General features: G+C 48.2%; 1 pseudogene; it reads right to left on the bottom strand.

The window, feature by feature from the left end:
* Positions 1-735: 735 nt before the first annotated feature.
* Positions 736-14018, bottom strand: part of LOC144769351 (protocadherin gamma-A6 pseudogene) — a 35684-nt pseudogene continuing 22401 nt past the window's right edge.

Here is a 14018-nt window from a genome sequence, read left to right as displayed (position 1 = left end):
TCTCGCGTCTTGTATAACAGCGCCCCCTTGTGCAAATTTATGGAAGCTGGACAACGAAAACAACTTCCTTTCTGGAAACTGCGCGCAGATAAAGCAAGGCGCAATTACCACTGTTACTCACGAACATATAGTAGACGCACGTTTCATATCCACTGAACGAACCGAGCACTCCCTTTAGCACTATGCACAGACACTTTCAGATATGCAGTTTTTGTGCATCGCCTTTCATGACGGCGCGTCTAATGTAAACTGGGAGGCAACAATGTGTTCACGATAAACCTTATTTAGGGCGCTGACAGTGCACAGAAAGACCAATGTCGTAAAATGCCATATAATATGGGGGATTGGACTGACGCTATCAGTTTACCAGAAACCAAGGACCATGGAGGCACACAGCCAAAGAGGAACCAGGCTTCATAGGGGAATACAAGGCCCACACGTATGCGAAGTCCGGTTTCAAAATGTTCAGTTCTTAAAGCTTGCATACAAAATATAAGAACTACCCACAAACCTGGGAGATGGGTCGGTGGTTATCCACTGAAGATCCTACAGGGATTTCAGGTTTTCACTAAACGTTAACCTGATTTTGACTTCAATTGCCAAACGTCTTTTTGTTTTAACTGAAAATATTTTCGGAAGAGACAACAATCACATAATTAAGAAAAAAAAAAAAGTATAACATTTAAGAAACGAGGAAACGTGAAAGAATTACATTGGTTGTATCTGATATATTTTCTATATTGTTTGTTTCCAGAACATTTCAGCAGAAATGAAAAGCTAAAGAAGGAAAACATAGCAATTAATTGTGCTAAGTAAAAAGGCAAACTGACTGTAAGCAAACAGTTAAGCAATAATGAGCAATTTTGGTTTTATTTATTGGGGGGTGGGGGCATCTATAATACACACAAAAACAATGACATATCTTATCAGGGTTCATCCGCCAATGATACATGCTTATAATTGTACACTTATGTTTTATTTTCGTTTACCTTCTAAAGCTCATATCTAACAAACTCCCAGAAAAGACTGCAATATTTAAACAGAATGTTACCCAGGGGAGGGACCGATGAAGATACCATTAAACACGTCTACATAAACTGAGATTTTTGCTCTTGTGATACTAGTTCCTACGGTATTTAACTACTTCAGATTTTCACGAAAAATTAGATATTAAAAAAAATTCAGATATGAAAGCGCTAAATAGACTTATGTTTAAGCAGAGAAATTAAGATTCAGAGCCTTATTTTCCATTTTTGACAGTCATAAACCTGTTAAAATTAAAAGTGTAGCATTGCACGAAAAAGGAAAAAACATATTATGTTTTCTATTACAAGTTACAGCCAGAATTGCATACCAGTCTGCAGTTCGTATTGAACATTTATTAACATCCAATGAAATGAGAAAACAAAGTGTACTTACCGGAACGATAAGATGATCCTCTTTACAGATCCCTAAAAAATCTTCAACGAGGAGAGGTGCCTCATTGTCATTATTCTGGTTTCCTGAAAGGGTGTTTGAGTCCCCTGAATTATGGAGCTTCTGCTTGGTTCTCCCTGTGTCTGTTAAATAGACATCGTGAGAATAGATCTGTAGAAAAGCCTTGACACCATCAATCCCCACAAACTGAGAGTCAGGAAGTGAACTGAAATTAGCAATTGATGACTCAGAGAGCTGGGATTCCCTCCAGTGGTGAAGCCTGATGGCCAACACAAGAAGGATCAGGAAAAGGAACAAGAAGGAAACAACAGCTACAGCGATCACCAGATACAGGGTGAGGTTTGACTCCATGTCTACAGGAGCTGAATGGTTAATTATATCATGAAGTATTTCCGGCATACTGTCTGCCAACACTATGGTGACTGTAACTGTAGAAGAGAGAGGGGTCTGTCCATTGTCCTTCACTAAGACCACTAGGAATTGTTTTATGGCATCTTTTTCCATAATGGGGCGAGCTGTCCTGATTTCTCCGGTGTGAAGACCTACAGTAAACAGTCCCTGGTCTGTGGACCTCAGCAGCTGGTAGGAGAGCCAGGAATTTTGTCCTGAATCAGCATCGACTGCAATGACTTTAGTGATCAGATAACCTGGTCCAGAGGAGCGAGGAGCCATTTCCACCCCAGAGGAGCCGTCTGAGGGTGGTGATGGGTATAATATTTCTGGGGTGTTATCATTCTGATCCAGTATAAAAAATGTCACTGTGACATTGCTGGAAAGGGGTGGTGAGCCACCATCCCGAGCCTCCACATGAATCTGAAACTCTTTGAACTTTTCAAAGTCGAAGGACTGAAGTGCATAAATGACACCAGATTCGGGATTAATTGAAATATAGGAAGAAAGTGGATCATTTCCAATATGCCCTCCAATGATGGAGTATTGGATCTTGGCATTATTCTCCCCATCCAAATCGCTTGCCTCGGTACAAAAAATGGACGTTCTAGAAGGAATGTTTTCCATAACGTAGGCACTATATGAGGTTTGTTTAAACACTGGTGGGTTGTCATTTTCATCTGTTACCTCAAGGCTTATGGTTTTGGTTCTAGACAGTGGGGGACTTCCACTGTCTGTGGCTGTAATCGTTATGTTATATTGAGATACCTGCTCCCTGTCCAAAACACTGTCAGTTATTAAACTGTAATAGCTCCCGACGGACTTCTGTACCTGAAAGGGAAGGTGAGGAGGAAGGAAGCAATGAACCACACCGTTGACTCCAGAATCTCTATCAAATATTTCCAGAACAGCAATGACGGTACCCGATGGGCTGTTTTCTGAAACTTGTCTCAGAGCAGATGATATCAAAATCTCTGGGCTATTATCATTGATGTTAATGACCTCTAGCAAAACTTTGCAGCATGATGAAAAACTTGCATCGCTTCCCTGGACCTCAAATTCGTACAATTCAGATTCTTCGAAATCTAACTCTTCAATCAGTGATATTTCTCCAGTGATAGAATCCAATTTAAATTTATTTAATGCGACGTCTGTAATTTTGTGGAATGAATAGCGTACTTCCGCATTTGATGCCTGGTCAATATCAGTGGCTCTGACGCTGCCCACCACAGCGCCCTTGGGCACATCTTCCTGCACGGTGAATTTATAGACAGACTGGTCAAACACTGGGACATTGTCATTCACATCCTGCACATTGATATTAATCTGCATTGTGCCTGATCTGACCGGATCCCCTCCATCTGTGGCCGTCAGGATCAGTTGGTGAAAATCCTGTTCCTCCCGATCTAGAGGTTTTTCTAGGACCAGCTTTGCATACTTAGTGCCACCTGCTTTTATTGTTACATCCAGGGTGAAGTGCTCATTTGCGCTGAGCTGGTAGTTTTCAAGGGAATTCTTTCCTTCATCTGCATCCTGCGCTTCTGGTAGCAAAAAACTTGTTCCCGGTGCGGTGTTTTCAATGATTTGTAATGACAGCTGGTGAGCGATAAATGTGGGCGCATTGTCATTAATATCTTGAATTTCTACTTCGATTGCATACACCTTCATTTTTTTCTCAGAAAACATTTCTACATTTATGAGACACCGAACGAGGTGCCCACATAATTGCTCCCTGTCAATCCTTTCATTAATGTATAGATGTCCGTTGTTTACATTGAGATTAAAATACTGCTTCCTACCTCTGGACACAATCCGGGCTCCTCCCTCTGATAACTCCTTTGTATCCATCCCCAGATCCAGAGCCACATTCCCAACAAAAGCGCCTTTCCTCATCTCCTCGGGAATGGAATATCGCAGCTGCCCGGGAGCGGCTCCACAGACTGTCAGCAGAGCAACAAGAAGCAGCAGAGGAGCCCCGGAGTGACAGCGCCTCGAAGCCTGAGCCCCGGAGTAACAGCGCCTCGATGACTGAGCCCCGGAGCAACAGCGCCTCGATGCCTGAGCCCGGGAGTAACAGCGCCTCGATGTCCGATCTCTGGAGTAACAGCGCCTCGATGCCAGAGCCCCGGAGTAACAGCGCCTCGATGACTGATCTCCGGAGTAACAGAGTCTTGGAGAACGAGCCATGTAGTGACAATGTCTAGTTGTCTGAGCCCCAGAGTGATAGCGACTGGGTAACTGAGTCATTCCAAGCAAACGAGCACTCCACACAAGGTGTCTGAATAAAGATGTAGGGTTAAACCTCACTGAAGGAGATCTCGCCGAGCACTGCCAGTAAAAGGAAGTCTCAGACGCATCTGCACTGAATAGGAATCACATGATCTGCAGAAACCGGCCTTCTATTTCTCTAGTTAACAAACAGCGCCTCTCAGCGTTGCAGTGACTAATTGCACAATCTTATAAATACGTCGAAATCACCTCTACTTGGGATTCATTTCACAGGCAGGTTTACCTTTTTCTTCTATTTGAAGATCTCACCTCTGAGTGAGGAAGAAGAATGAAATGTAACCATCATCAGTCACTGTGGGTTACTGACAATTCCTATTACGTGGTGAGAGACGAGACCATGGTCTTTCAGTGGGGGAGTGAGCACTGTATGGACGTTCTGTAAATGGGGGAACTCATGCCCCCGCTGTTAATAGTTTGTTAATGTAACGTGATATCCTAATAAACTGAAGATGCACATTTTTCTATCAATGGTCTCAACATCTATGTAAGACACGCACTGCGCGCTTCCTTCGGGAGCCTCTGCGTTAAATGCACCCGCTATATGTTAACGTGCCATTCTCCCGAGTTAGTCATATAATGGCGTGTGCTGTACGACAATAACTGCCCACCTTTGACTGCTATTTTGTGTTTCTGCCCAACTCTGAATCGCAAAGTACGGGTGTGCTTGTCACAATTTGCAATATATGGATGACTGTATTCGTATAACGCCCTGTAGACCTGTTTGTATTTTAACACTGCTCTTAATGTTTCACAGCTTGCTCATGTAGCTTACATTACAACTGCTAAAATCCCTCTTAAATCGATGTCTCCATCTCCTTGATTTTTTACAAACACGTTCCATCGACGTCAATATTAAGCCCACCTTTTACCAAATGATCGATTTGCGTCGATTCATAAAGCACGTCCTCGTCATGCGTGTGTGGCAGACCAGCTCAAAGTGATAGGCTCCTCACCTGAATCCTACGTGCACAGCTTGTGCTCAGTGACCCTAGAACCATTACAGTGAAAGGTTACTGACAAAAGTGCTATACATCCCAGCAAACTGATTCTTGGCAGATTCATCTTCAGCACAATAACTTGCCCAGTGCGAGAAAGAATACTTAAAGCAATAGATTCACAGGATGGAATCAAATCAATCTTATATACAGGCAAAGGTTGCGTCCATTGCGTTTTTGAAGTGAACTAATAGATGCCTCCACTTGTGTTAAGAGAGGGAGACAAAAACAATAAACGCCAAGGAGGGAGACGAGATGCTTTTAACTTTAGGTGCTTGAACAAGCACATGCACATTTATTGTTTCCAAAGTCACTGCATCCAGACAGTGAGATTCCATATTAAAAAAATAAACTCTGTATTGGGGGCTGATGTTTGGCTACTTCACGGGTAAGGAGCAAGGACGCAGGTTGGCTCTGGTGCCGGACCTTTTAGCACACACCGTACTCTGCACCTCGGAAAGAAAAAACATGCTCAAGACTCTCGACACTTCCAGCCGCCTTAGCCAGGAAAAGTGAGAAAAGAGATAAAGAAAAAAACAAAACGAAAACCCTACCGCATCTACAATTTGTGCCAGAGTGACTGCGCGATCTTCTTTGAGGGACGAGTGAGGGGAACTCCACAACACATGGTACCTTTGATTGGAAAGCTCACTGCCCGAAAGCGGGACCAAGAACCATTGCCGCTTAAAAGAGAGGCAACAACCCCAGAGAACACTTAGTAAAAACACGCAAATCAAAATTATTCAACAACCAACAGCTGCTAGTCTCAAATCCAAACTATAATTAATCGGGAGGAGAAATGCACATGCACCCAGGCCCTTGACACCTAGCTAATACTTGGGGTAACAAATGCACTCTGTTTACCGGGAATAATCACTGATCCACTCACAGAGAGTGGGGCACACAACATCCTCTCCCCTGGTTTCCATGACAAACGCGGTACTTATTCAGCATACAGTAGTAATATCCGGAGGAGAAAGTCGGACTTCCAGTTCGATCTTGGGTTGTCCTGAGGTGCGTCAATCCTAGGAACAGGACTCCTCATGTTGTTCCCGGCCCTGCACCCATTATAACCCACAAATCAAGACTTGGCAACCAGAGCTGTGGGTAGAGAGGCCATGTTTATTATCAACCATCACATATAAACATGACAATATATAATCAATAAGATTCGAATTTCATACAACATAGCTTTTTTTTTTTAAAACGTAGTTTATTGGGTTTTGTACATTCCTCATACACAGTCATATAATCTACCAATCAACATGACAATCCAACCCCCGCAAAGGTCCCCACCCCACAGTCCTTTTATGTTGTGCAATACAAGTCCTGTGATGTGGCAGGTGGTCGAATGTCAATAAACAGAACCCACAAATTTTTTGTACCCTCAACTCCCCCCCCCCCAACTGACGTGACCCCCCCTCGCCCCCCTTGTCACCGGTGTGTACCTCGCTTTAGTTCTGTTTTGTCTTGCGTGAACAGGAGCCACTTCCCTTTCAGTCTTACGATATACCTGTCATAGCTCGGGGGTCTCCTACTGCTATTGCAATCTCCTCTCATTCATACTCTGTCTGATAACCCTGTAACGCTTGCACTAATGTTTTCCATGCCGTCGCTGCCTCCAACGCTCTTTCATTGTTCAGCCATCTTGCCTGCTGGTATCGAAGTGTGCTCTCGCTGCTAGCCCCTTTCACAAACTCAGCCCTCCATCTCCTGCTACTAGGTCTTACTGTCGCCTTCCAATGTCTCGTTATTTCCCGTTTTGCCAGTAGGAGTCCAATATCCACAAACTTGCTTGTTATTTTGTTTTTTGATGTATGGGAGAACCAATGCAAAACACCAGTGGCTATATCAAAGGTCAACTGTCGCTCCGTGATTGTGTTCAGGACCTCTCCCACCTCCTCCCAGTAGGCTCCCATCGCAGGGCAAGACCATAGCATGTGCGCCAAATCTGCTCCTGTCCGTGCACATCTAGGGCACGCCGCCTCTGGTACCTTAAAACATTTCTGGATTTTCCCAGGTGTTAAATATGCTCTGTGGATTATATAGAAATGCACTATTTGGAATCTCGCGTTTCTTGTGCTCTTCCAGGCTCTATGCATAATCTGTTTCCAGGCCATTTCAGGAATATTTTACCCTATGTCTGCTTCCCATTTCTCCCTCAGTACCTCCAGGGGTGCTAATCCCTCATGAAGCATTCTACAGTAGAGGCACGTGACCGCCTTGAAAGTCCCGGCTGCCATCATGGTATATTGGCATGCCATGGTTGCTTTAGGCTCCGCCAGCCCCTCCCGACAGTGTGCTTGAAGTGCCCTAGTCAGTGCTGCATTTAAAAGAAATCCCCCTCTCGGCAGATCATATCTCTCCTGCAGTGTCTGATAGGGCAGCAGTGCCCCATCCTCGTATAGGTCTCCTATTATTTGGAGCCCTGCATCTTCCCATTCCTGCAATGGCGCCCAATCACCGCCGTGTGGAAGTGCTGTCGCCATTCCCAACGGGATTTCAGGCGCATATGGGTGCAAGACTCCCGCCCTGCATTGACAACGATTCCAGCGCAGCCTTAGTGTCTTTTCTTCCGTTAGGAGATCTCTAAGGTCCAATTTTTGTTGCAGCACTATGAATGACAGGACATAGCGTGGTATTCCCCTCCCTCTTTGTTGTTCCGGACCTCTAAATTCCTTCGCAACTGCTTGTGTTAATATCTGGAGTTGGGCCGCTAAATAATACAGCTCGAAGTCTGGGACCGCCAATCCTCCCTCAGCTTTGGGCCTAAGGAGCGTTGCCTGCGCAACCCAACGTCTACCCGTTCCCCATAGGAAACTCACTATGAGCGATTTCAACAATTTGAACATTGAGCACGGGATCCATATCGGGAGAGTTCTAAAAAAATATAATAGTCGAGGAAGCGCTATTATTTTCAATAGAGTTATTCGGCCCGTCACCGACAGCAGGATAAGTGGCCCAAAAGGCCATACTACTTTTCAATGCTCTCACACCACGTCCCAAGTTCCCTTCCAGCATATCAGCGGCAGTGTGATAGATATGCTATCCCAGATATTTCAAACAAGTGGGTTCCCACCTCACATCCCTATCTGTGGTGGGCTGGGGCTCTCCCTGCCTCACTGGGAACAGGCATGTTTTCGACCAGTTCACTCTCAGCCCCGAGACGTCCCCAAATTCCGACAGCAAGGTTCCAGCTCTCATTAACGCTCCTCATGCATCCTCAAGAAATAACAGCAGGTTATCAGCATATAGTGATATGTACTGCCGATCTCCTCTACATCTCAGACCATCATAGTGGTCCCCCAATCGGATCTTTGCCGCTAGGGGCTCCACTGCTAGGGCGAACAACAAAGAGGAGAGAGAACAACCCTGTCTAGTACCACAGGCTACTGGGTATTGCGGAGATATCAGCGTTCCAACACGCACCCTAGCCACAGCCGACGCATATAACACTTTCGTCCACTGCACAAAGTAGGCTCCCAGGCCGAAGTGCCCCATTGTTTTGTATAAATATAGCCATTCTAAACTGTCAAAAGCTTTCTCAATATCTACCGATAATACCATTGGCTATCGTGCCTCTGGCAGGTCTTCCTCAAGCAACCTTACCAATATTCTAATGTTTGTGGACGTGTTTCTCATCGGTATGAACCCAGCTTGATCGTCATGGATCAACATGGTCATATGGTTTAAAAGTCGGGTCGCCAAGATGCTGCTCAGTATCTTGTAGTCTGTAGTCAGCATTGATAGCGGGCGGTGAGAAGCCTGATTCGTCCCCTCTCTACCTGGTTTTAAGAGTGGAATCACCAGTGCCTCCTGCATGGAAGTAGGTAACCGTCGCTGGTCTTTCGCTTCCCTATAGACCTCCACGAGTCTCGGCGCCAACAGATCTATATACGTTCCGTAGAACTCTATCGGCAATCCGTCTACTCCTGGCGATTTATTCCTGGCCATGCGCTTAATAGCACTTCTAACTTCACCTATCTCTATATCCTGGCCTAAGCATTTTGCTTGCTCCTGCTCCAATTCCGGAAGTGCAAGTCCCTCCAAAAAGGAACTGATTTCAATGTCCCCCGCCACTAACGAACTCTCATAGAGTCCCTCATAGTATTGCAACAAACGGTGCAAAATCTCATTTTGGGTGTACACCACCACCCCGTCATCATTCTCCAGAGCAAAGATAGGGGAGCCTCTCTTCGCCGGGTTGGCCAATCAAGCCTGTAGAGCTCCTGCCTTGTCTCCCTCTGAATGAACCCTCACAGTATAGGCCTTATAGTCAAAGCAGCGCAATCTTTCCACCTCTGCTGCAACCTCCTCTTTTGCTGTCTTGACCTCTGCCTGAAGCTCAGGGTGGTCAGGCTCTCTAATTCTGCCTTACGTAGCCTATCCTCGGCCCGGTTCAGGTCGCGTAGGAGCACCTTCCGCACTACCGCATATTTCCCTATGCATATCCTCCGATAACCACTTTGAAAGCATCCCATTCTATCGCCCTCATGGAGGCCGAGCCAGCATTCTCCGCAAAATAATGAGTGATCCCTTCGTTCACTACCTTCTGAAAAATCGTGTCCTCTAGTGTTTCAGGCCGTAGACTCCAAGTGGGTATACTTGACACCCCGGTCATCCAGTGCATGGTGAATAGCAGCGGATTATGATCGGAGATCGTCCTCGTTACATATTCAGTCTGCACCACAGAGGGCAGCACCGTTGGCGAACACAACACCGTATCCAGACGGTCATGTAAATCGTGCATCCCAGAGAAGAAGGAGTAGTCACGATTGAGCGGGTGATGCGTACGCCACGCGTCCACCAGACTCCATCTATTCTGCCATTCTATCCTGCCTTTAGTCAGCCTATGTATCGGGGAATCAGCCAGCGGGGGGTGTGATCTATCCAGCGATGCGTCTGTTATGGAGCTGAAGTCTCCTCCTATCACCAGTGAACTCGCAAGATAGTACGCCAACGAACCAGAAAGTTGCGTCAGGAAACCCATCTGATCAATGTTAGGTGCATAAACACTGCAAAAGGCTATATCCCTGCCCCCTGAGTCTACCCTCTATGGCCACGAACCTGCCTGCCGGGTCTATCGTCTGCCTTGTGACCTGGAAAGGGACCCCTGCTCTAATCCAGATCAGAGCACCTCATGCAAACGCTGAGTAGGTGGTGTTGAATACTTGCCCCCTCCATCGTCTCTGTAGTGCTAAGCCCTCCACCTTAGTTAAATGGGTCTCCTGGAGTAGTGCTATGTGTATCCCTTTCCGAACTAAATAGGCATGTACCTTGTGACGTCGCGTCATAGTATGTAGGCCCCTCACATTCCAAGTAATACATCGGAAATCAGCGGTATCTCCCATTCCCCACAAGTAACATCGGCATCCCAAATCTTGCTCCCGCTTCCACACCGGTGAACTCCCCCCCCCCAACACCCTCCCCATCTAGCCCATCTGCCCACCCTCCCAAGAACAGGACCTAGTAACGAACTGCTAGTTCCCATCCAAACTATTACAAATTCTAATACACTTCTAAGCCCAACAGCAGTCGCTGAGGGCATGCCTTAAGGGCGATGAGGGGGACAGGGTGCCGACGGGCCACCGCCCATCATCTGCGTGCATCGCGCCTCAAACTGAGCCCCGGAGAAATAAAAGGCTCCAATGACCACTCCTCCCCTATCACCTAACCCCCTCCAAAACCTGTGACAGGGAGTCCACTTGAGCTTCGGAGTCGCTTCCTGTTCAGTTAGTCAGCTGCCTTAGCTCTCATCCAACATCCCTTCTGCCGTTGCTGGTGTGACCCTCGGCAGGCGCACACTATCCGCCTCTGATTGTTTGGTATCAGATCGATCTTTGTCCTTCTCCGAATGCGTTCCTCCCAGCGACAGTGCCTCCAGCTCTCCCGACAGTGCTGATACCACTTCCAACATGTCTCGCCGTTCTGCTTCCGTCTGCAGCAACAAGGGTCTCCTCAGGCCCCTCCGTCTGTGCCGAAGCCTCCTCCATTTCCTCTGAGGCAAATATTCTGTGGGAAGTCGTGCCCTTTGTTCGTTGCCGTCTTTCCCAGCTCTGTACAATTCTAGCCAAGCACAGGCGTCTTCCGGAGTATCATAAAAACACGTTTTGCCGTCCACAATTACCCGTAACTTGGCCGGGAACAATAGGGAGTACTGGAGTCCCTCTTCTCTCAGTTCCCTCTTGACGGCCAAGAAGGAGGTCCGGCATCGCTGGGTTTCGTACGTGTAGTCTGGGAATAGGTTGACCCTGCTGTTCCCCACTTGGTAGGGGCCAACTACTCGTGCTTTCTGGAGCAGCAAATCTCTGTCTCGGAAGTGCAACAGTCATGCCACCACCGGCCGCGGGGGTCGCCCCTGCTGAGGCGGCGTGGCCGGTACTCTATGTGCTCGTTCCAAAGTGTAGAAAGTAGAAAGGCCTTCCGGTGCCACCGGTGTTTTGAGCCAGGTCTCAAGATACTGCACCATGTTGGTCCCCTCCGTTTTTTTCCGGCAGTCCTACTATGCGGATGTTGTTCCGGCGATTTCGTCTTTCAGCATCTTCGGCCCTTTTCTCCAGCAGTCCAATGCGATCCAGAACATTAGTCATTGTGGCCTTGACGTCGTTATGTAGCGGTTCAATGGCCTGGAGCACTCCAACCACCGTTTTAACTCTGTCTACCAATTTACCATGATCAGCTCGCAATAGTCCAAACCCGTGGCCACCTGCGCTATGTCCTGCTGTAGTGCCGCACGGGAGTCTGCTATCGTTGCCAGGATTTTGTCCAGTTGGTGTTGCAGGTGGGGATCACGTGGCTGCTTGGCTCTTCCTGCTCCCCCCGGCCAGGTAGTTCACTGTCCGATATCGGCTGAGCTCCGTCCTTTTTCTCTTTCAATTTTCTCATGGTGAGTCGCCGCGAGGAAGAGAGCCTCCTGTCTCATCTGGTAGACAGTTCTTTAAAGTCCCGCTCTAGAGAGGGCTACCACCTCTGCCCCCCGAGTGTCGAGTCCCGCCACACAGCTCGTCTCCCAGCAGTTCTGGACTAAATCCAGTCAAGGGAGGACATCCGCGTGGGCATATCACTGTTTAAGCCCGTCTGGCCCCTGGGTGCCCCGGTTTCCTCGCCAGCTATGGAGGCAAGTTCCCCCAATCGTTCCTCTTCACCCCTAGACAGATTCCCAAGGGGTCTATGAACTGTGCTCCCGGCCAGGCCACCGTCTTTCCCTGCGTCTTGTTAGGACGGGCCGCTCTCACTTCAGGTCATAAGGGTGCCTTCCCCACTGGCCTCTATGCATGTGACACCACAGAACATGACCTCCGACCACCGGGAGGGCCATCCACTACCTCCAACAGGCTCCTCCACTGCAACTCCTCCCAGGGGAAGCATCGGCCTCGCTCCCTCCTCGTCCAGCGCCTGACTCCGCACCGTGGGCCGCCGGGTCTGGGGCCCCCTGCTATGTCCACTGGCAGGTACCCATGTCTCTGGCAGCAGCCTCCTGTCCTCTCCCGTGGTCTCACAGTGCCTATATATCTGAGCCATTCAGGACACCGCCCACGGACCAGCAGACGAGCCCGCTCCCCTCCTTGGGACTCAGTGCGTGATCTCGCGGCCCCCAGCCTCTCCGCACCTCGCTCACCAGTGCCGAGTTGGGCTCCCACGCTATCTTCCTCACTCGCGGAGATTCTGCAATGAGCTCCGCCGCAGCGCCACGTATTTCCCGGCCGCTCCGCAGTAGTCTCCCGGAGCAGCCTCAGGTCGCCTGCATCGCAGGGGGGGTCCCGCTCCACTTGCCCATTTCTCATCAGGAGTCCAATGGCTCTTCGGGCACCACCACCATGCAACTCGTTTCCTCTCAAAGTCCTCCAAAAGGGCACAGCCGCCTTTACAGTCCCCGCCACGCAGAGTTTCGTTATTATTTCACAGCCACCATCTTGGGTCGCGCAGCTCCTCCCGCACCGGCCAGACTCCAAGCGGACGGCACCAGGGTCTCGGGTCAGGCTCGAGTCCCAAATCAGGTCCACGTCCTTCTCCTTCCCTCCCGTCAGGGTAGGGGGGCCTGGAGTATCGTTATGCCAGGATTTTTAGGGCTCAGTTACGGAGCACCCGATTTAGGCGGCTTCCATCATCGGCCCCAAGCCACGCTCCCACAACATAGCTTTATCACAATTTGATCACTGCACAATATTTACATTTGTTGATCATAACATCATAATCTATCAGCAGATATGACAGCAGAACTTAATTTATCGACCAAGAATGTTCTCTATCGCTCCAGCACTAAGGGGCCTTCTGGCTCGTGCTCCTCAACTGAGAACAATGCAAGGCGCAACCCACCTGCATCCATGAAAGGTGAGCCCCTGCCATCTGGTCCTTGTCCGCCACCCGAGGGGCCCACCCCTCCACCACCAGGCTGCCCATCAGGGCTCGTAGGGTATAACCAGGGGCGGATGCCCCATGCCCTACTTTGTAAACTGATGCCAGAGCTAGTCTCACATGTTAGTTGCGAGTCATGGGTGGAACATTTTTCCAGTATTTTTAATCCACCTAATTATAATTCACCCTACCCACAAGGCTTAACCAGAGGCCGGTGGAGCCACTAAATATTACTTTAGAAGAGGTGCAAGTAGGTTTGAATGATAGCAAGGGAGGCAAAGCACCGGGCCCAGATGGGGTTCCTATTGATGTATATAATAGCTTTATGGAGCTCCATTCGAACTAGAGTTTTTAATTTTGCAATAAGTGTCCATCCCGCCATCATGGGGACAGTCCGTGTTAATTCCCATCTTTAAAAAAGGTGTTAAGACCGAGGCAAAAAATTATCGCCCCATCTCACTCTTGGATTCTTCTGCTATGGTGATGAGTACAATCCTTCTAGTTAGACTTGAAGAATGGGTCACGGAAAAGGAGATTCTCTCCCCAGCCCAG

This window comes from Lissotriton helveticus, chromosome 7 (genome assembly GCF_964261635.1).
Source record: "Lissotriton helveticus chromosome 7, aLisHel1.1, whole genome shotgun sequence".
NCBI classification, from domain to species: domain Eukaryota; kingdom Metazoa; phylum Chordata; class Amphibia; order Caudata; family Salamandridae; genus Lissotriton; species Lissotriton helveticus.
The sequence above is the reverse complement of the archived record's forward strand: the minus strand, read 5'-3'. Positions and strand labels throughout refer to the sequence as shown.